At 47.6% G+C, this 23329-nt stretch overlaps 1 protein-coding gene across 1 annotated transcript in view; it reads right to left on the reverse strand.

Annotated features, from left to right (window-relative positions):
• CLMP (CXADR like cell adhesion molecule) overlaps window positions 1–23329 on the reverse strand; it is a 95697-nt gene that overhangs the window by 60537 nt on the left and 11831 nt on the right. The gene's annotated exons all lie outside the window — the stretch shown is intronic.

The following is a 23329-nucleotide window of genomic DNA, read 5'->3' on the forward strand; positions in this document are numbered from 1 at the left end:
TCAGGTTCGGCTACACAGATCACTCACCACCACCGACCTCCCCTGAAAAGTACTCTACACTGCTTTGCTTATATTCTGATGGCCAGCCAGCCTTCGTCAGGGTAGGAAGATGGGGTAAGGGGAAGTGCCCTGGATGGTATGGTTAGGTGACTGGGGTTCTAATAGCATCCGTCTCCGACCTACCCTGGGATCTTAGGCAAGTCACGTGCTGCTTCTCAGCCTCGAAGTGCCCTCCAATTATAGCCTGCCATCCCATCTATCAGAGTGAGCAATCCCCCTTAATGAGTTAGCTAGCTAACTCTCAGCACACCCAGATAACACAATGCTGTAATCTTGATAAAATGCCTCTGTCCTGGAGATAGCGATTTAAGAACAAGAAAATAGTAGAGAGTTTAGGCACCGTGGAAGGCCTGAGTGCCAGTCTCCACTGCTAGAAACCGGACTGGAGGACTCCAGGGACAGTGCTGCCATGGCCTGCTGCTTTTGGGTGGGCCCATGAACCCATGTGGACCCCACCATCTCACTCATTAAAAGGCACTGCTCGTTATTTCTTCATATTTTTTGTTTGTTTTTTATAATTTTTTTAAAGATTTTATTATTTGACAAAGAGACACAGCGAGAGAGGGAACACAAGCAGGGGGAGTGGGAGAGGGAGAAGCAGGCTTCCTGCTGAGCAGGGAGCCCGATGCGGGGCTCGACCCCAGGACCCTGGGATCATGACCTGAGCCGAAGGCAGTCGCTTAACGACTGCGCCACCCAGGTGCCCCATTTCTTCATGTTATGCTGTTGGGTATGTTATTTCAGTTTTGCAATAAATCACAAAGCCAGTAGACAACCTAAATATTTACAGTCTCTAAGATCAAGGTTTATTCAACTGTTAACCTTATATCGTACTGTGGTAAATAGAGCGGCTCTGGAAGACAGACCTGGATTTAAAATCAGCCTTATCACTTCTGGCTGAAGGGCTTGGGCAAGTTACTTCACCCCGCTGAGCCCTGGGTCATTTTCATTTACTGAGTATGGTGCTTACTAGTGCCTAGGTCACAGGTGGTTATGAGGATTAAATAATATCGTCCCATAAAGGGCTTCTCAGTATGGCCCAGAGAAAATATTCAGTGAATATTAGCCATGACTATTGCGATCCTGTATCTAATTCTTTTTCTTTTAAAGATTTATTTATTTGGGGAGGTAGAGGAAGAGGGGAGAATCTCAAGCAGACTCCCCACTGAACAGAGCCCACTGCAGGGCTTGATCTCAAGACCCTGAGATTATGACCTGAGCTAAAATCAAGAATCGGATGCTTAATATACTGAGCCACCCAGGGACCCCTCCTGTATCTAATTCTTTAGCCTCCTTTATGTGCCAGGAGTTGTGCTAGGCACTGGGGGTTTCAAATATAAAAGACAGTTTTTTCTCAAGAAGTTCGTGAAGTAGTTCCTATCTAGGCTTGGCTCCAAGACCTTTAGAAAGTGTGGGAAAGACCAATGATCTGTCAAAGCATTAAAGATACAAATGTGCTTAAATGTGGATATGTGTGTGTTATTTTTGCAGTGTCTGGAAAGCTCAGCAAAAACCCCAGTGTCTCCTGGGAGCTATTTAACAGCTACTTACAGTGAGAAGATAAATATCGGGCTGTGAACCCTCCAGAACGCGCTCCTGCATGATTACCTGCAGGCCACTGTGAAGACACAGCTGCTGGCCCCACCCGGGCGAGCCTGGGCATCAGGGGAAGGAGGAAGAAGAAACAGACCCAGTGGGTGAAAAGGGTCCTAGTGGCTCCTAGTATCTGCTTGGGCTCCCAGTGCTGCAGGCTACAAATGAGGCCCTCCCGGCAGGTGTGGGAATCATCGGAGTACGCCTAACATCCGAACGAGGGAGCATCAGAATACGGAGCTTACTGGATGGAGTCAACAAAGGTCGAAAATCTGTGTGCTGCGTCGGTTATAATTTATATTAGCTTTACTGCTTCAATCTTAACTATCTCACGCTTAACAAAATAAAAAGTGGTCAACCGACTGTTGGAAGGCAGTGGGGTTAAGTGCCATTATGGTGGAGACGCCAAGCTGTGCCGGGGCGGGGGGGGGGGGGCACACGGGGAGAGGGGCAGGGAAGGCAGCCCCCTGGGCCCGGGTAAGGTGTGGAAACACCCACAGGATGGTGAGGATGCCCTGAGTCTACAAGGACGAAAAAGTGTTTTCCATAATTCTCTGCAAATACTCTCAGTTGATTAATAATTGTTGCTTTAAAAAATTATTTTCGAGGCGCCTGGGTGGCATAGTCAGTTAAGCATCCAACTCTTGGTTTCGGCTCAGGTCATAATCTCAGGGTCCCCCTGGGATCAAGCCCAGAATTAGGCTCCACACTCAGCGGGGAGTCTGCTTGAGATGTGGATTCTCTCACTCCCTCTCGCTCTGCCCCTCCCCACCCCCACACATGTGCACACTCTCTCTCACAAAAAAAAAATCTCTCCAATTTCTAGTCCAAAAGGAAAAAAAACGAGGAACTCATCCATTTTCATATTATGTCTACCATATTTGTTTGTTATTAAGACCTCCTGCCTAATGGTGATGATGATCTTATTTTTCTAAACAAGCTATGAAACGTTCTGCAAAGCATAAAACAAATGCTGGTAATAAGGATTTCTTTCAATAATCCAGCTATACCCTCATGAACTTAATTATTTTTTTCCTGAGAAGGTAAATAAATACATTTGGGGAAGGATAGTCCTTAGGAGCATGTATTGCTACATGGCCTCTCTGCACATTTTATTTTATTTTTTAAAATAATTTTTTTTTAGATTTTATTTATTTGAGAGAGAGCAAGCGTGAGAGAGCACAAGCAGGGGGGAGTGGCAGAGGGAGAGGGAGAAGCGGGTTCACGGAGCTCGAGGGGCTCGATCCTCGGACCCTGGGATCATGACCTGAGCCAAAGGCAGCCGCTAACCACTGAGCCCCCTAGGCGCCCCTTCTCTGCCTGTTTTAATGATGTCCTCACATGCGTATTGACTGTAGAAGGGAAATTCCGAGACCACAACAGATACGCAACACAGAACCTAGGGAACAGGGGCTGATTTACGATGATGTTTTGGGTGAGAGACAGATCTTCAATTGACTGATTTCCTGAGATGTACAGAATGAATGGCTTGAGCCTCCTCCCATGGAAACCTCTCAGGCACAAATGTTTCAACGACGTTGACAGAAGCTGCCCTCCCACTTATTGATTGAAACAGGCGATTTTAGGTCTCTCACATTGGCACGGAAGAGGGGTAGGAAAAGCTGTTACTCATCCAAAGGTATGCACTGTATGCCAACTCAATGCCCAGCCCTGGGCTCTGCCGGATGGAATTTGCCAGAGAAGTCCTCTAAGACTTGATCTCTAGCTGCAAGTTACTTATATTCCATTTGGGGAGGTAGAGTTAAGATAGATGAAGCAAATAATTTAATCCATTAAGTATTTATCAAGCTTCTATGGTGCCTGCCTGAGCACACTGTGATTTCTCTTCTTTACAGACAGAACAGCTTGACCTTACCTCCAAGAGCCATTTTCAAACAGCGTCAACATCATCTGGGAACCTGTTACAAATGCAAATTCTTAGTCCCATCCTGTAGTCTGTGGCGGGGTGGTGCAGTGCTCTGGGTTTTAACAAGCCCTCAGGTGCTTATGACTCGCACCCACGCTCAAGTTTGAGAACCATCTGATTCAACAGGCCTGGGGTGGGACATGCGTGTTTGGGCCCCTCAAAGATTCCAAAGCTTGCCAGCGAGAAATAGGTGAGGCTGGGCCCAGGGGCCATTGTGCTGCTGCAACCTGAGGGATGCGGGGGCGGGGGGCAGAGATCCATGACATAAAGGGGTTCACAGTCTAGTGGATAAGATGAGTAGTGAATGCTGCTGGAGGCCACAGAACCGCTTGTCTTGGGGGGCGCAGTTCAGGAGGGGCTGGAGCTTCCCCTGCATCTTGAAGTTGAACAGGACCCCAAAGAGCTGCAGGAGGACCTTCAGGGGACAGAGGGGTAAAAGGGCCAGAGGCAAGAAGGAGTGGGAAGGACAGCCAGTAACCTGCTCTTTACTCTGCCCTGAAGAAGGCATCCATTTATTCATTTAGTGAATGTTTCTTCTACTCTTGCAGCTGATTATTTATGATTTATAACTCCCCAATTTCCAAAAAGGATTTGAGGTAGTTTGCTATGTTAAAACACATCTAACACAGGAACATAAATAATGCAAGTAGAATACAGTCCCATTAAAAGAACTGAGAAATAGATCTCTCAGGCATCTGGGTGAATTAACTGAGGGCTTGCTGGGAGCCAGGCCCTGCAAGAGATGCTATGGGGTTGTAGACAGATGAAGGAGCGCACAAGGGAAGATGCACACAAATAACCATATTTGGGCAAAGAGCTATGTAGGTTTGAGACGGTTTCCAGCTGTGGGAGAGGGTGCCCAGGGCTTGAGGGTAGGAGAGGGCTTGGGTGCTGAGATGAGGGCCATGGTTGGGAGCAGGAAGGAGCATCAGTGGAAGGAAGAGTATCCACAAAGTCCCCAAGGCAAGAAGTAATGGTGATCATGGGTAGGATGAATCCCTGGGAATCATGAGATTTCTCACACCGAAAAAGCTGAGGCTAAATCTGAGGGTCTTTTTTTTTTTTTTTTTAAGATTTCATTTTTATTTGAGAGAGAGAGCACGCGAGGGCACGAGCAGGAAGGAGCAGGAGAAGCAGGCTCCCTGCCGGACAGGGAGCCCGACTCGGGGCTGGATCCCAGGACCCTGGAATCGTGACCCAAGCTGAAGGCAGACGCTTAACCGACTGAGCCACCCAGATGCCCCATCTTAGAGGGTCTTAACTTCAGTGGGAGAAATTTGTGTCTAGTTTGCCGGTCAGTGGGGAGTCTCTGGAGGCGTTAGGGCAGGGCAGTAACATGAAGGAAGTTACTTTTGTTTTAAAAGATTTTATTTATTTATTTGACAGAGAGAGACACAGCGAGAGAGGGAACACAAGCAGGGGGAACGGGAGAGGGAGAAGCAGGCTTCCCGCAGAGCAGGGAGCCCGATGCGGGGCTCGATCCCAGGATCCTGGGACCGTGACCTGAGCCGAAGGCAGACGCTTAACGACTGAGCCACCCAGGCGCCCCAAAGGAAGTTACACTTTAGGAAGCTGGATTTAGCAGAAGCATGTAGGATGGGGTGGAAGTAGGGAGTAGAGGCAGGGAGATGCTTGGGGCTCATCTGAAGAGGATTAGGATGGCCTGAGCTCGGGGCGGCGGGGGGGTGTGCATAAGGAAAGGAAATAGTTGAAAGAGAGGCTTTGGAGTTATGACGGACAGCTTGCTACCCAAAGTGTGGTCCTGGGACCAGCAGCAGCAGCTAGGATCTTATTAGAAATGCAGGACCTTAGGCCCCACCCACACCCCCAGTGAGTCAGAATTTGCATTTTAACAAGAGGGGGCGGGGGAGGGGGGGAAATCTGTGTACACAGTAAGTTAGAGACGCATTGGTTCCTCGGACCTGGCAGCTTACTGAAGGTAGGGAGTACCTAAAGGAGAGTCTAAGTCAGATGTTTTGAGGATTAGATCATAAGAGGTTGGGGGTAGAGTCAGAATAAGTTTATGTTGAGGTGGAAAAGACCAGACTGATGGATGGCCAGCTCGTGGGTTCAGGGGCCCTTAGCAAGAGGGGTATGTTGGGAGCCAGAGTGTTCGCTCTCATTTGTGTATCTTTACTCCAAATTCAAATTGTCTGGGGCAGCCACTTAAATCATATTGTGTACAGTTTTCTCTGAAAAATGGAAAAATGACAATATCACCCGGATTTTATAAGTTTTATAGGAAAAAAATCCAAATTGATTCACCAAATGTTTGCCAAAAATAATAATAGTGATGATACTAACCACATATATTACCATTTATCAAGTCCTTGCTCTGTTCCAGATAAAGTACTAAATAATTTACTTCTATGCAAATCAGTAATCATATGCCTACCAAAAACCTGCCCTTATTTAGTGTAAATTTTTTATCTCCTTTGTACCATATAGTTGATCTATCCATCTATCTTCCCCAGCAGACTCCTGAGGCTTCCCAGTACTTAATATTGGACCTTACAATAAACTCGGGGTTTTTGTTTTGGTTTGGTTTTTGGTTTTTGTTTCAATGGATGAAAAACTAATGGAATGAGAGTAACAATCCATATGGTGCTGTTCCCAGCTGTTTGGGCACATACTATATTGTATTTGTTTATGCATCTGCCTCCCCTAGGAAGAGACAAGTTTCATCATTCTGTTCCCGGAAGTGAACCCACCATCAGGCATATATTTAAGTGCTCAATAAATTTGGACGAATGAATGAACTTGTAGTTTGCACTAAAAGGTTTTTTTAAAATGTGATCATGAACTCCTAAAGCTAGTAAAAGGGGCCGCAGAATCCCCAGGATTGAAACTAACCAAAGAATTGTGTAATATAATCAAGTACGGTTTCATTTGGCCAAGGAAGAAAGGATGTCATAACTGAAGAGTCGTAACCTCTAGAAAGTTCTAGAAAAATGAAACAGAAAAATGAGGTTTTGACAGTGTCATTCCACTCTGTGCCGGGACCAGGCTGTTTTCCTAAGGAAAACAGACACCTCTTCAAGCTGGAGATGGCTTCTCCAGTTATACTAGCCTGATAGAAGGATCCTTAGATCTACAGCAGTACCCTCTGGTCTGGAATCTGGCCTCCTGAGGACCTACAACGGCCCCTGCCCCCATGGGAGTCGCCTAAACAAGGAACTGATCTTGGTACAAACTGCTAAAAACAGCCTGACAAAGTAGGTTTTAATTCCAGCTCCACCACTGCTAAGTCTGAAACCTCAAGGAATTTACTTGGCTTCCATGAGCCTCTTCATCTGTAAAATAAGAATGGAACTAACCTCCCAAGATTCTGAACATTAAAAGGCAAAATAGTGTGTATAAAACTCCTAACCCAGTGTCTAGAACCTAACACAATACTATCCATGCTCCTGTCCATCCCTGCCTCTGCCCATTCTGCCCCCCCACCCCCCACCCCCGATATCCCTCTCACAGTTAACAGGGACATATTATTATTCTGTATTCCAGTGGGTGTATGCAGGCCCACGTGACCACCTCAAAGGACTGTTTTCCTGTGGCCTCAGTTGCTGCAAGCCTCTCTTCACATCCTTATTTGCAGATTCCTGACTTCGTAGCAATTCCTCCAGCTGACTTCGGGGGCAGTGTTCTTTTTACCCAACCCAAAGTCTGCAGGGTGGATGCCAGATCCTTCTTTAATCTTTCCTCCTCCTAGGCACTAAGAGAGCTTGAGGTCTTCCTAGGACCCGTGGAATCTATGCCCTCTCCCCAGGCAGAGACCATGGAAATCACAATGATGCCAAGGGCAGAACCTGGTCAACAACCAGACTGGACTGTGGACGCTGTCAAGCCCTGTTTCCCTTTTCCAAGCTCTGTTAAAGGTTTGCTACTTCCAATTTGCAGAAAACGGTCTTAAATTAGATTTCAAGGTAAAATAAAAGAAAAATTCAGGGGCACAGGGACTGAATTCCCTACCACAAAGACATACGGGCTCATCTTACATTAAATCTCCACTAACTACTGCCGATCTTTCCATTCATTCCACGGTCCAACCTCCCTTTGGTCCTGGCTTGTTCTTACCTCGCAAGCCTGAAGGGGGAGCCATTGAGCCCAAGCTCGGGGACATCCGTAGTGTTTGGAGGTAGGGAGGTTTCTAGTAGTTACCGCCAGCCTCCCCTCGGCCAGGTGCCTCTCCAACTTCATCACTTTTGTCCAACCCCAGGGCTACACCCTCTTCAGAGGAATTGACTATAAATGGTCATCAGGGGGAAGCGGCCAGAATGCCAAGAGCTATAAGCCTGACAGAGCTTGTGTATCAGCCTGACAGCTTCAATAGCCCAGAGTCTACATGGAATCCCAAACAGCCCTTGTTTCTTCCTCCCCAACCACGGGCTGCCTGCCTGCCTTCTTAGCCTTGTTTAAACAAGAGAGAGCAGGCTGCATTTGGACGAGAGGGCTGGTGACCTTTCCTCAGTGTGGGAGCGCAGGTCAGCAAGTCACTGCTCAGCCTGAACATGGATCGCTTTCCCGAGTTTAGGTCTTCCTGATTTCTAGAAACCGGGGTCCATAGGAGTTTTATCATCTCAGAAGTCTGCTGTCAAAGGTGAGACATATCCAGGAGCAGTGTCAACTCTTGAGGTCTGCATGTAGTAATAATTACAGCAAACATGATTGCATGCCACGTAATGTGGACATAGCGTCTCGCATGGCCCTTGGCACATAGTCAGTACTCAATAAGCGATAGCTATTATTATCAATAATCTTCTAGATCTTAGAGAACATTCTACGAAGAGGTATCTGTTTGCTTTTCTTTCTTTCTCTTTTGGCTTTTGGCAGCTGAGGAAACAGGTGCTCAGAGTTGTTCAAAGACTTACTCAAGGTTTCATGGCCATGGAGTCAGAAAGACAGTGTGTGGAGCCAGGCTGGTTTCGTTGGAGAGATTATTCTGCATCTCTCTTACCAAGGATTACAGTCCCAACTCTGAATAAGTCCCCACCCCCTTCTCCTTCTGGGCTTGTAGTATGAGTTGTCATCAATGATCTCTAAGAATCCTTCCAATATAATCTGCTGTGACTTGGAATTGCCAGTCTCAGGGAGAGGGGGAGCACCTCCCTGGCTGAGAAATCTGCCTCCTTCCCCGTCTAACAGAAAGCTGTTGCAGATCGGGGAGGATGATGACGTTCCTTGAGAAAGAACTTGGGCTTGAAGAGCTTGGGCTCTCTTACCAGGCCCCAGGTAAGACGGACTATGTGGGGTGAAGGATGCTTCAGAGAGCAGAATGCCTATTCTTCAACTGACTAAGGACACCAGCCTGCCAGGGTGGGCAAAGGAATTGGGACTGGAAAAACTCTTCCCAAATAACCTGAGCTGAACATGCTATCAGCACTTGGCAATCTACCACCATCAGTTCCTCTTTCCACTTCAGCCTCTGCCCTCCTCACGTCCACTAAGTGATACATGGGCTTCCCCATGTGCTGTGGCATGACACCCCAAAGCTGAGGCCAGGGTATTCCAGCTTCAGCCAGAAACACCAAAGGACAGCCACCCACACCAGGTTCTCCCCATGCACATCGGGATTCAACTGGCTTCGTTTTGTGGCTTTTCTCTGAAAGTCCTTTCCCTCCAGTCTTGGAAACAACTGTGGTAGTGGGCTAGTTACATAGGACAGGCTGTTGGTGGGAGTCTGAGGACCCCTGGGGCTGTTTTCCTCCCTAATGTTTGAATTGTGCTGCAGTGCCTCTGGGAGAGGGATAGGGCAGCCAGCCAGCTGTCTCTGCCCAATAGTCAGCACCCTTCCTAACTCCACCCTTCCCCACCCCCGTCAAAATTCACCTCCTCCTAGAAGCCCTCTGAGGTTAGATCCAGCAGCACTGCCTTCTGGTCCCGGCCCCTCTGTGGAATTTACAGGGTTCATATGCTACTACTTATGTTCTCACTTATATTTCTCTGAGGTTGCTGCTATCTCAGGTTTCTACTTCTTTTTTCTTTTCTATTTTGTGTATCCCATTAGATAAGGAGGCCTTTAGGAACAAAAAGCCCTGAGTCTCCTCACCTCCCTCAGTCCTGAGTTTTGCAGCATCTGATCTGGGCTTTGCAAGGGGTACGCTGCATTCATGTATCGGGTTCACTCTGCCCTCGAGTCTCCAGGATCAGGGCATGTGAGAGGGCAGTGGGGAAATCCCGGGTCTTCAGAGACCTTGGCCCTACATAAGGAGGGGAGGGGCAGAACAGAGCCGGTCCCCCAAAGGACCAAGTGTCTATTTTTGCACCCTGAAAATGAGCTGTCGGGACCCTGCTGGGGAATAGCCTCACACACTGGGCTCCCCGGAGGCAGCTGGGCTCGGAAGGTCCAGGAGGAGGTGCAAAGAGGGAGAGATTCCGCTTTGGCTGTGAGGGGCCTCCGGGACTCCCAGGGGAACCTGCAGGCCTCATATATATTTATGTGAACTTCAGATGCTAATGAGTGCTGTGGAGCCAAGAGCCCTGCTGGGCATGGGGAGCAATTGGCCCTACTCTTAACACAGTCTTCTTTGTCTGCAGGGCCTTAGGTTCAAATTGCAGATCTGGGTTTGGAAGTGCAGCTGACATGGAAACCTGCCCAGGCCTATAGCAGAATCACAGTGGGCTCTGGGAGAAAGCAGAGCTTCCGACCCTGTTTCCTCGGACAATGCACCGAAACCCAGGTATGGCTGTGGTCACCTAGTCTACCTTCCAGGCTCCAAGAAGGGCGGTGCCCAACTCCTCTCAGACAGGGAGGTTTTTACCCTATTCTGAAGGAATCACCTCCCTCCACCCCACCGCCCCCAGTCACTCACCTATTCCAGTAATAACAACCTGTGCAAGTTCCTCCTTTTGGCTAACTGAAATCTGTTTTGCCGCAAGGAAGCCTGCTTTTTCTTGCTCCTTCTAGGAAGGAGGGTCGGTCCACAGCCATCTTACAGACTACCTCCTTGACATGAAAACCCCCGCTGTCTCCTCTGTCCCAGCTCACCCACCAGTTCCTTTATCTCTTCATCCCTGGGTACCTACTCTGTGCCAGGCAGCAAGCATTCCAAGACAAACTCCATTCTCATAATCATATGGTCTTACGTGGGGAGAGCGGCAGGGGAAGGGAGCAAGAGACAGAAGACACATTTATTACAAGTGATATTTGCTAAAATGGCTCTATGGACCAAGTCTTTGGGAGCAGAGCCAACAGCAACAAGCTCACCTCTGAGCCTGGCCATTAAAGCCAAGTAAGACATTCCCCGGGTGAAAAAGGAGGCCAAAGGGTGTTCTAAACAGAGGGAAGACTGGGCATGTAGAACAGAAGATCTGAAAGGGTCTGCCCCCTGGGGAACAGCAAACCATGCAAAGGAGTTTGAACCCTGTCTTCCAGTCTAGAGGCAACAGGCCGCTGAAGCCCATGTTAAGCCAAGGGCATTAACCCTGGTCAGTTTCGAGTCCCAGAGGGGAACCCTGGAGACAGTACAGGCTGGGCTGGGAAGGGAGTGGACGAGAGGAGAAAGGGCAGCTGGGAGTCTGCTGTGCTTATTCAGGCAAGAGAGAAAGTCAGTTAAGGAGGAGTGACACTTATTTAAGCCAGTTTTAAAGTAACGTTTAAAAAATAAAACTTACACCTACTGGGGCGCCTGGGTGGCTCAGTCGGTGAAGTGTCTGCCTTCGGCTCAGGTCGTGATCCTAGGGTTCTGGGATCGAGCCCCGCATCGGGCTCCCTGCTCAGCGGGGAGCCTGCTTCTCCCTCTCCCACCCCCCCTGCTTGTGCTCTCTCTCTCTCTTTCTCTCTCTATCAAATAAATAAATAAAATCTTTAAAAAAATAATATGGCCAATCTTGTTTAAGAAAAATAATAAATAAATAAAACTTATACCTACTTATTATGCCAAACCTGGCAAATAAGGACAAAAATAATGGAAGAAAAGAACTATCACCAGTAAAATTTCCTTCCAGTCCTTTTTCTGTGCATTTACATACACACAAAGCAGTGATTGTTCCATATGTACAGCTCTGTAGCGCTTTCATCACTTTCATTACTCAACACAATAGCAAAAGCACTATCCAAGTCATGCAAATTCTTTGTTATGTTTTGCTAACAGCATTATATTCAACTGTATAGATTCATGATGCATAATTCACTTAGCCATTATCCTATTTGGGGACATTTAGTGTGTGCCTGTGTTTTTACTGCAGTAAACATTATTTTTTAATTTCTTGAAAAAATTTTTTTAAAGATTTTATTTATTTATTTGACAGAGAGAGAGAGAGTGTGCACAAGCAGGGGGAACAGCAGAGGGAGGAGGGAGAAGCAGGCTCCCCAGTGAGCAGGGCGCCCGATGTGGGAACATGACCTGAGCCAAAGGCAGACGCTTCACTGACTGAGCCACCCAGGCGCCCCTGCAGTAAACATTTTTGCACATAAACGTACATTCTATCTGATTATCTCTTTAGCATAGGTTCCCAATGATGGCATTATTGGGCCAAGGCTGTTGAGTGTTTCTAATTCCTGAAGCAGACTTCTAAACTGTTCTTTTTTTTTAGAGAGAGAGAGAGGGAGAGAGTGCGTGCGAGCAGGGAGGCGGTGACAGAGGGAGAGGGAGAGAATCCTCAAGCAGGCTCCAGGCTCAGGGCAGAGCCTGACACGGGGCGACCTCACTCACGATCCTGAGACCCTGACCTGAGCTGAGATCAAGAATCTGATGCTTAACCAACTGAGCCACCCAGGCGCCCCTCTAAACTGTTCTTTAAAATGGTTTGTGCTGATTGTATCCCCACTAATGATGGAGGAGGCTTCTCAGGGGGACCATCTGAAGGGGCCACAGTCTTCATCTTCACCGGTTTTTTTTTATTTTTTTTTTAAGATTTTATTTATTTATTTGAGAAAGAGAGAGGATGAGAGATAGAAAGCACGAGAGGGAAGAGGATCAGAGGGATGTGGGACTCGATCCATGGACTCCAGGATCATGACCTGAGCCGAAGGCAGTCGCTTAACCAACTGAGCCACCCAGGTGCCCCCATCTTCACCGTTTTGATGACACCTTTCCAGGGGGGCAGAACATGTTACCCCTTGCACCGTTGGGCACAGACCAGAAGCCTCTCTCTCCTCTTTAGCATTTCCTCAAAGCCAACACTCTCTTTTCCCAGATTTCCCAGAGTAATGATCAGTGAGAGCAGATATGGTTTGCCTTAACCTCTTAGAAAGAACTCACTTCTGGGATAGGACGGCAGGTCCAGGATTATTCCAAAGTGAGCCACATGTCACCAATGCTCGAAAGATGAGCACCGGCATGAGTCAGAGCATAAGCAACTGTTCGTGATCCAGGCCTGCTTTTCCTATGGCTGAAGCCACAGCATAGCCTGGATTTCTGGGAGACTCTCTGCTTCTGTCCTGTTATTGCTGAAGTATTCTTACGCTAGTCAGACCACAAACTTGCTTATGTTTATAAAGCAGTCTTATATGAATATATTCATGGACACATGCAGATGTGAGCTGACAAGTCTCCGTGCACGCCAGATGGAAGTCTGTGCCTAATAACCACAAGGGAATGATTGCACAGGGCCTGGCTCGTTATAAACATTTTACCGTATATGATCTCATCTGGAGAGTTGGTGTGGTTAGGGAAGAGAACACAGGCTTTGCAACAAGATGTGTACAGGGTTGTGACTTTGGCCAAATTTCTCCGACTCTAAGAGCCCTGCCTTCCTCCTTTGTGAAACGGGAGTTGTGTCCTCATTTTGCAGTGGTCAGTGACATAAGCAATAGAAAAATGGAGCTCTCCAAAGGCTCCCCACCTACCCATCAATTTTTTTTAAATTCCAGCTCTATGAGTCTAAACTTCTGTGAACATTAAGCTCTCTACCTGATGGAGAGGCCAGGACTTACCTTCAGAGTAAGCTCTTCTTACACCTACTTCATTGCTTTTCTTACTACAATATGCTTCCTCACATTGCCCTCCAAATCCAGTTCTCTGGGAGTAGGAAGGCGTTTGGAAATTTTTTCCACATGTAATAGGAGGTTCCAACTATGGCCTTCTTTCCTATTCAGGGAAACGAGATGGTTCAGAGGAAGGGGCAACACAAGCAAAGATCATCTGGACTTAAAGCACATTCTATCCTGAATCTGGCACCTCTCCCACCTGGTTACTAAAGCGCTATCTCCTGAAATGTACTATTTCTCATCTAGGCCTGACACTGGGTCTCCTTTAACTGATTTATTAAGCTTTGGAAAAATAAATAACAGAGTCTCCCACTTGCTTCCTTCTTTTGGAGATGTGTTTGGTCTCTGGGGAGATTTTGCAGTGGTTGACCTCGCTGGCCGTTCATTTTCTGAAGAAGGCCCTTCTGTCTAGAGGCAGCATCCTAATGTGGTTTGTATTCTCTTTCTATTTCAGGCCCCATGGCTTTCCTTTAATCTAGAAATTAGGAAAACACTTAGCGTTGGTTTTTTCGGGTTTTTTTTTAATGGTTGTTTAAGGTTATTTAATTCATACCCTGTTACTCAATCCAGCATTCCTTCCCCTGGCCTAAGCCATCTGGTTTGTGTTCATTGTGAAACATGATAGTGGGATATTAAGCTTTTGAAAGTTCAGGCAGGAAAAGGGGTGGGGGGGTGGGGGCTCTATCTTGCAAAAGTGGTAGCATTTCCTCCATCTTTCATGACCCACAAATGTAGTTGGAAGCACTTTAGCTTTGGCTGGATTGTGATTTACTTGGGCCATTGCATTTGTCGATAAAGGCTGTAAGCTTGTGAGTCTCAGCTGCAATTGGAACCAGAACTCGACGGGTCCCACATATCAAAGAAACTTCAGAGGAAAATGTTTCTCATCTGGATGCTGCATCAAGAGCTGCTCTGAAGGATCAAGTCCTGGCCTCTGCATCAGGTGCAAACTTTAAAGTTCACAGAAGTTTTGACTCCTATGGCTGTTGAGTTGCCTCAAGAGGTTTTCTCATCTGGTGATTTTCTCCCCCGCCTCTTTTTTTAATTTATTTATTTAAGTAATCTCCATACCTAATGTGGGGTTTGAACCCGCGACCCTGAGATCAAGAGTCACACACTCCTCTGAGTGAGCCAGCCAGGCACCCCTCATCTGGTGATTTTCTAAATCTAGGGTATAAACTAGCACCAAGGGTCCATATGAAATTTTCAGAGCTTCACAGGGAAGAAAAAATATAAATGATGCAATATGTATGGTATAAAACGAGGTAATAATAAAATACTTAGAATGGCACCCAGCATATAGTTAGCACTCAGGACATGTTAGTTGTTGTAGAAAGAGTTGTTCTTGTATGGCTGTCATTTTGTCATTTTGTTATTCTTGTTGAAATGCCATTTCTTTTTAGGAACAATTTTAACAGCATGATGGTAGTTCATATTTTTGTTTCATATCTGTAGTCAGCCATATTTGAAAAGTGGGTCCCAATGTCGTGTCCAAATTTATTTTGGTCCCTGAAATCTAAAAGTCTGAGAAACACTGATTTAGGCATGCCTATGCTTTCTTTTCTTTTTTAAGATTTTATTTATTTATTTGACAGAGAGGGCACAAGCAGGGAGAGCAGGAGAGGGAGAAGCAGGCTCTCCGCTGAGCAGGGAGCCTGATGCGGGGCTCAATCCCAGGACCCTGGGATCATGACTTGAGCCAAAGGCAGACGCTTAACGATGAGCCACCCAGGCACCCGACATGCCTATACTTTCCAAATCAAATTTTGTCTAATCTGTCAATGAATTTCTTTTCGAGTGACCTGAAGGAAACTTAACCACCTTTCCACATCTGTCTATAAGGAATGGAGATCTCTGGACAAGGAATTAGACTAGTGGCCCATGAGCACCCCAGCCCTGTAGAGTTCTTTCCAAGGTCGAGATTGAGCAAATGGGACCCCAGTTGCTGAGACCTACACCCCATTCCTCCGAACTATTCTCTCCCCTTCTACTACCTGTTCTTCTGACTCATTTGCCCCTGCTGGAACCACTGGAGGCAGGAGCTTTGTCTCGCTTGAGAGATAGCCTCCCCAGTCAGAGCAATTGATTTCCCTCTATGAGCCTAGCCGGTCAAGCCAAGCCTTGCCTTAGCTTAGAATTAACAGAGTATGTAAAGAAGACAGTGCATGTATCTCCTTGGCTCTGTTTAAATCACACAAGTGAGAATCAACCACTGTGGGTGTAATACTTCACATGTGACATCTGGTGTAACGTATGTTCAGCTCTGAGTCCTCCCATTACAGAGCAACATAGCTGTTCCTGGAAGTTTAGGACAGGTGGGTCATTCATTCATTTGTTCAGCAAGTATGGTTGCGTACCATGGGTGAGATACAGCAGGGGATACAAAGAAGGATCAAACCAGGGTTGTGCTTTCAGAGAGCTTACAGTGAAAGAGACATATGTGTGAACAATTACATTTCAAAGGGTAGAAGGTGCTTGCTGACAAAATGGAAAGTTCATGGCAGTCTAGAGCAGACAGAGATTACTCCAACTGGGGGGGGAATGAGGACAATCTTAGGGTAAAGATAGTATTCAAGCCATTTCAGCCATCCTCAGGGTTTGCGTTCAGAACCCTTCCCTGGAAATCCTCACTACTTTGGGGGGCTTTGCTCTTTTGATGCAGTGTGTATTGGGGATGGGGGTTCAGGAGGCAAGGACAAAGGCGGGGAAGATGGGAGGTGGACACTGACCCCGTGGCTCCTGTCTTCTGGGTCTCCTCTTGGAGGTTCTGGCGGGACATCTCATTCTTGCTGAATTGAGAATGCTAAAATTTGAGGCCTGAGCTGGAAGACCAGTCCCACTGGGTTCCATTTTCAGCCCCAAGAACTTGATGGCTAATTTTTGCTTGAACCCAAATGGAAGGTACATGGGAATCTAAAGAAGCCAAACAGGGCTGGAAATGTGGGCTCTGGATCAAAATAAATCAGAAAACTACAAGGTCGCATGGAGGTCTAAGAGGCTGAAGGGTCCTACCCCATCTGGACCATCTGGGTCTACATCTTCCCCAAGGCTTCCTAGGGATTGAAGATGGGTTTTCATCTTGTCCTTGCCTCCTGAATGCCCACCCCCAATACACACTGCATCAAAGGGAGCAAAACATCCCAAAGGAGCGATTTCCAGGGAAGGGCTCTGAATGCAAAGACAGAGGCTTGCTCTAGGATCGCTCAAATGGCTTTCATCTACTGCCCACTACCCTGAAGATCAGAACCTCAAAAATTCATTACTAGGGCTGCCCGCCTTTTGGATTTATAACATATATTTAAAATATCTTGATTATGGTGATGGTTTCATGGGCATATACATATGCCAAAACATAATAAACTGTAGACTTTAAATATGAGCTGCTTATTGTATGTTTGATGTATCTCAATAATTGAGGCTGGGTTTTTTTAAGTACTTAGGATTGATGTCAAATAACCTCCCCAGAGGGGCACCTGGGTGGCTCAGTTGGTTGAGTGTCTGACTCTTGATTTCAGCTCAGGTCATGATCTCAGGGTCGTGGGATGAACCCCAAGGCAGGCTCTGTGCTCAGCGTGGAGTCGGCTTGAGATTCTCTCTCTCCCTCTCCCTGTCCCTCCCCCTGCTCTCTCGCAAATAAATAAATAAAATCTTCAAAACAAAACAAAACAAAACAAAACCTCCCTAGACCAATGCCCTCAATACCTCCGGACCCCACTCCCCCGCCAGATCAGGCTTCCCTGAAGGACCCTGTTTAGCGCTAAGTTAGTCTGTAGGGAAGGCCAAGCATGCCAACACAATACAGATAGTTAGGATGGGAGAACAGCCAAATTTGCATCATTTCCCACTCAGATTCCCACTGTCCTCATTCCATCCCTTCACCCCAGCGTTCTCCATCATTTTCACAGCCTAGGAGACCCAGGCTCAAATCCTAGCTTGCTGTCACTTACTGAGTGACATTGAACAAATTACTTTTCCGGGTTTCAGCATCTCGTACATCTATAAAATAGAGAGATCTTCGGGCTCTTATGGAGATTAATTCAGTCTACATATTGGGTGCCTGGCACATGTCATGACTTCGGTTAATGATGGTTAGTCCTACTATTATAATAACTAGGGGGAGCTGTTCAAGGAAACTGGAGGGTTTGTTTCAGAAAGCAGAGCAGGAGGGCGGACATACATGAAAAGACCTTCTTCAGCTGTTCACAGGGCTTTGGGGTAGGAGAAAGATGTGTGGCTATAATAATAGTAGAAAGGACACTGTCTCTGCAGCTTATTGGCTGTGTGTCTTGGGACCAGTCACTTAAACCCCTCCCTCTGAGCTGCAGTTTCTGTATTTGGTTTTGGGGTTTTTTTCTGATTTTTTTAAAGATTTTATTTACTTATTTGACAGAGAGAGAGCAAGCACAAGCAAGGGGAGTGGCAGGTAGAGGGAGAAGTAGGCTCCCCACTGAGCAAGGAACCTGATGCAGGACTCAATCCCAGGACCCTTGTATCGTGACCCGAGCTGAAGGCAGACACTTAACCGACTGAGCCACCCAGCTGTCCCCACACTTTCTGTATCTGTCAAGTGGGGATTGATACTACGTACTTCAGGGTGTGGTTGTGAGTAGTGCAGTGCGTGAGGTGACACGTATATGAAAATGGCTAGCACAATGCCCATCACTTTATAAAGTGGAGGGCCCTTTACTTGCAAGGCCATTGTGGCCATTATTAATCTTTGTAGCCTCGGTTGGGGGCAGTTTCCGGGAAGGCTGCCTCCATCACAGAGGAGAAATCCTTCCCAGTGCTAAGGGCTAGCTCAGAGTGGAAGCATTTGTAAGTACTGAGCTTCCTGTTGTTCTCTCTAATGAAGGACAGATGCTCATCTTCCAGAAAGGGATTTCTGCTGGGTGGAAGCTGGAACAGACAGATATAAAAGTTTTCAACAGGTTTTCATTTAATCTTGTGTGTCAGGAGGAAAGGAACAGGGAAGGGTGGGGATGGGTGGAGGCTGCAGAAATCAGCTGATGTCCCTTCTAAAAGCAGCTATCATGGCAAACCCTATAGCAGCCTGAGGAAACATGCTAAATCCGAGCAAAGGGCACATTTTTTCCTGTGAGGCAGAGTGAGTGGTAGTGGGTGTGCTGGAGATCACACCTCGAGGCTGCGTGTGTTAGGGGGAGGTGTGGAGATTCTGGGAGAACCACTCTTGTCTCTCAAAGCAAGAACTGTCATGGCCTGTCATGGGAAGGCCTGCAGCAACCAAGCTGGCTGTGATCAGCTGGGGCAGCGGACAGCAGCATGCGCCCTCTTCGCAATCTCTAATTCAGGAGGCTGTATTCCTGCAAACCAGTCTTTGAAGATGTGCACAGGCTTCCAGATCCCTGGGGTTGGTGAGCTGCTGGGGTTGGTGAGCTGCTGGACGAGCCTGGGGCTAGCAATGGGGACAGCGGGCTGGAGTCCCAGCTCTGCTATTAACTATCCATATGATCTAAGGAAAGCCGCCTAACCTCTGTAAGCCTCAGTTTCTCTCCCTCCCTCTCTCCCTTCCTTTGTGAGCAGTCTTTTCCACAGACCAGCAGAGCTGGCTGGGAACTGGGAAACAGAATCTGAGCCCACCACTCCCTGCCCCCTACCACCAGATCTACTAAAGCAGAGTTGCATTTTAACAAGATCCCCAAGTGATTCATAAGCACCTGAAAGTCTGAGAAACACTGGCTTAGAAGACTTGAATAGTACTCAATTTATGGCACCAGCTTTATAGTCAAACTACCCGGGGCCAAACCCTAACTTCATGGCTCGCTAGCTCCGCAACCTTCAGCAAGAGCTTAACCTCTGTAGGGTTCCATGTTCTCCTCTGTGAAATGGAATCCTGATAGTTCCTACTCAGTAGAGTGGCTAAGGGGATTAAATGCAATAACATATGCGATGATCTTTGCACATAATAGAAGCTCACAGTAGAAGCATCTACACACTTGCTCTGTTGCTAGGCATGCCATACAGGAAAGAGCACACGTGTCTGTTCATCACACCTGTACTGAGCATCTAGCTCTGTTCTTAGCACAGAGGAAACAGAAGTCAATGACACAGGCAAAGCCCAGACTCTTGTAGAAATGAACAAGAGGTAAGTGCATGAACGGAGGTAAAAAGAATATTTCAGACTGTGATAAATGTTAGAGAGCAAATATAACCGGGTAATGTGAGAGTGAGCAGGCAGAGCTCTGGTTAGACCAGGGAGGGTGGGTGGGGCTCAGGAAAGGCCTCACTGGGGCAGTATTTGCCCTGAAACCTGGAAGGCAAGGAGCCAGCCTTGCAAATATCAGGGGAAAGAGCACCCCTGGAGGAGGGAAGAACAAATGTAAAGACCTTGAGCCTGCAGCGAGTTTGGCATCTTGGGGACAGAGGCCTAGGCAGGTTCAGACTGTGTGGGGTCTATTCTAGTGCAAGGGAAAGCAGTGAGGGCCCAGCCAGCACAGCAGTGGGGAGCCTGGGGGTTCCGGGGCTGAGGGGCACAGGTGAGAACAACAGGAATCGCTTGGGGCTGCAGCTTCCCACAAAGGAATGCCGCAGACCCCTCCATCTGCAGAGCTGGAAGCACCCAGAAACCTCTCCCCACTTTGCAGAGTGAAAACCAAGTCCCAGAGAGTGGGCTGCTCAAGGTCACTTCTCAACCACCCAAGGACGGCCCCCAAATTGGCCTGTAAACTAAGAATGTGTGTTATTTCCAGAGTCCGACAGAACAACTATTTTACGTTGGTCTCTGCCCCCCATCACATGTCCTTTCCCCTGCTCCTCTGCCCCAGGCTCTGCCTGTCCGGCCTCCTGCCCCCTCCCCAAAGGCCCTTCCCCAAGGCTCCCAGAGGCAATGCCTTCAAGTCACTACGTATTGACCCCACATTGTACACATTCTTGTTCCACTGTTGGCTGAAGTAAGACCTCACCCCTTAATGACTCTCCTTTTCCAAAACCCCTCTTCACTTCCGGTCTGTACCAAACATTAAGAGTTTGGCATTTCATTACATTCTGCCTAACATCTTTCACCATTCCTTTCTCTTCTTGTTAGTCTGGTCCTCCCGGATCAGACCTTGATGAGCAGGGTCTTGGGTCATGTACTGGTCCATCTCCACCCACGGAACCAAGCACACAAGGGTTGCTCCATACTGGAAATCTGTATCTTCTTTAAAATCCACCCACAACCGAACCCTTTGAGATCCCAGGGAAGACAACACACACAGAAGAAATTGTTACACAACCAACCAACCCAGGTCAGAGACATCTCTCCCTATGGTAAGAAAAGCGACGGTTTGCTTTCTTGGTGTCAGGGTGGGATTCACATCACAGCAGAAATCAGTTTTGTCTGAAACAGCTCTAACTGAACGGCTGCACACATTCATCTCCCCAGGCCTGCCTGTCACTCTGTCCCTGGGGCTGCGCTTATTTCAGAGTCTCTACTGGGCGTGTGACTTGGAATAGAGAGAAAGTTGACAAATGTGGGTTATGCTTCTTTTTAGTCTGAGGCCGCTCTGCCAGCCCAGAAAGACAAATGTCTTTTCTTCCCTTGCCCGGTGCCTGTGATTTTAACATCTGACAGTCCAGCTCGAGAGCACAAAGATTACAGAAAATAACACGCCGCCACCACCACCACCATCATCATCACCACCACCACCACCACCACCACCACCACCACCACGCAAAGGACTTGAACCATGGCTTTGACTCAGGTTTACTTTGAGAAAAGCCAAGGTCTAGAGAAGCTGTTAAGACCTAGGAGGATCTGGCAAACCACCTCCTCTCCTGGAATACAGACTCAATCACTTGTTTGCAAAGCTGGGTTCAGGTCTGGTGATGAAGAGCCAGGCACCCAACAGGAAAACAAACACACAGGTTCTGAATACTGCTTTTGCAGTCTCCTTATTCCTCCAATAACTCAGTCCCGAGAGCCTGCTGTTTGCCACCTGTGGCTCTGTTATGTGCCATGCCCCTGTGCTTTTATTTCGTGGATCTGAGTCCCCGGCCCCACGAGCATAGCCTGCTGCCCAGGCGTGCACTCTGGTTAATGCGCTGCCTGCTCCTGACGGCGCTAGCCTCTCCCCAGTCCAAGGGAGGGCGAATCCCGGAAACTTTCTAAGAGCCAGAGCCTTTGTAAGAACATCATCATTTCACAAACAGAAGAGCTTAGCCATGAATCCTGTCATGCCCATACAGTTTCAAAACACTCTCCAGCCTTTCACCCCAACTGGGTCACACATGGGACCCCTGACTCCTTTCTTCCTCAGCCTATAAGCCTATGTCTTGTGTGTCAGTACACATCCCTGAGGTTATGGCCAAGCTTTTCCCAGGGCAGATAATTCAGGTGCGAATCTTCCATTTCCCCAACTCCTGTCAAAGACGCCTTAGGTCCTGCTCTATAGCTTCTTAGACGTTTCTTATGTTCTGTGGGGATCTTGTATAGGTCCTACAGGGTCTGGTTGAGAACCTCAGGGGCCTGAGATCCTGCCTGTCTCAACCAGCTCCCTGTGAGAACACTGTTGCTTGTCTGAGGACCACACTCTGAGTAGCAAGATAGTTGACCAGTAGAATGGTCTTCTTGGGACCGTCATGGTTTTAGCACTCAAAGTCCTGTGTTCTGTGCCTGAGAAACCCCTCTGAGTAGCGAGATGGTTGACCAGTAGAATGGTCTTCTTGGGACCATCATGGTTTTAGCACTGAAAGTCCTGTGTTCTGTGCCTGAGAAATCCCTCAGTCCTGGGCAAATCAGGATGGTTAGTCACCATACATCTTAAATCTCAAGCCTTCCCAGAGTAGAGAGTAGCTATATCTGGCAACAAATTTTCATCGAGTGCACGCATGTTAGGTGAGCTGCGGCGGCCGTGGGACCACAGAGGACGGGGTGGGGGCAATGAAGAGTCCTGGTGAGTGCTGTGGGATGCTGCTGCCCCTCATAAGGGAGCTCCTGGTCCTGTGGAGGAGTGGGACGAGCAGTGATTTGGGGGCCAGGAGAACTGACCTTCTTGTTCTGGTTCTGCTACTAACGAGGGAAATTTTCTTAACCTCTGATCCTCTTTTTTTTAAGATTTTTATTTATTTATCATAGAGAGAGAGAGAGAGAGCACAAGCAGGGGGAGCGGCAGGCAGAGGGAGAAGCAGACTCCCCGCTGAGCAAGGAGCCCGACTGGGGACTCGGTCCCAGGACCCTGAGATCGTGACCTGAGCCAAAGGCAGACACTTAATAAACTGAGCCACCCAGGCATCCCCCTCTGATCCTTTTCTATAAAATAGAGGCTGACAATATCTGCCTTACGATGTCATCATGGAGAGCTAATATATGCATAAGCGCTAAGCCTGGAAATAAAATAAAATAAAAATAACGAAGAGGGAAAATAAAATAAAATAAAATCATTTTATTTAAAATCTTTAAATCCCACCAATGCTTTCTGTCATCATTAACTGACTTGGGTCTCTTCTGCGTGCCCTGCCTCAGTGATACTGCACTAGTCAGTGATGTGCGGGGTAAATCCGCCAAGACAGAGGAGAAAGGAAAGAAGAAGACTTTTAACTCTATGTACCCAGGAAAGAGCCATTCACCCCCAGAGGGCCTAAAAAGGGTCAGGGAATGAGTCGGCCAGCATGGCTGGGTTGGCCTTCTCCACTAATGAAGCTAAAAGTTCAGATTATGCTGGAAGGAAAAGCCACATATTCCCCAAATTATTACAGTACATGGAAAATAAATCACCAAAGTGTAAAAGGCTTGAATGACTACAGGCTCCCCACCACCAGATGTAAAGCAGAGGGTTTTGGGGGTCTCTCGCCACCTCCCACCTATGGACCTGCTCACCACACAG

The sequence above is a fragment of the Callorhinus ursinus genome, unplaced genomic scaffold (genome assembly GCF_003265705.2).
Source record: "Callorhinus ursinus isolate GAN/ISIS: 27379988/994484 unplaced genomic scaffold, GSC_fseal_2.0 scaffold19, whole genome shotgun sequence".
In the NCBI taxonomy this organism is placed as follows: domain Eukaryota; kingdom Metazoa; phylum Chordata; class Mammalia; order Carnivora; family Otariidae; genus Callorhinus; species Callorhinus ursinus.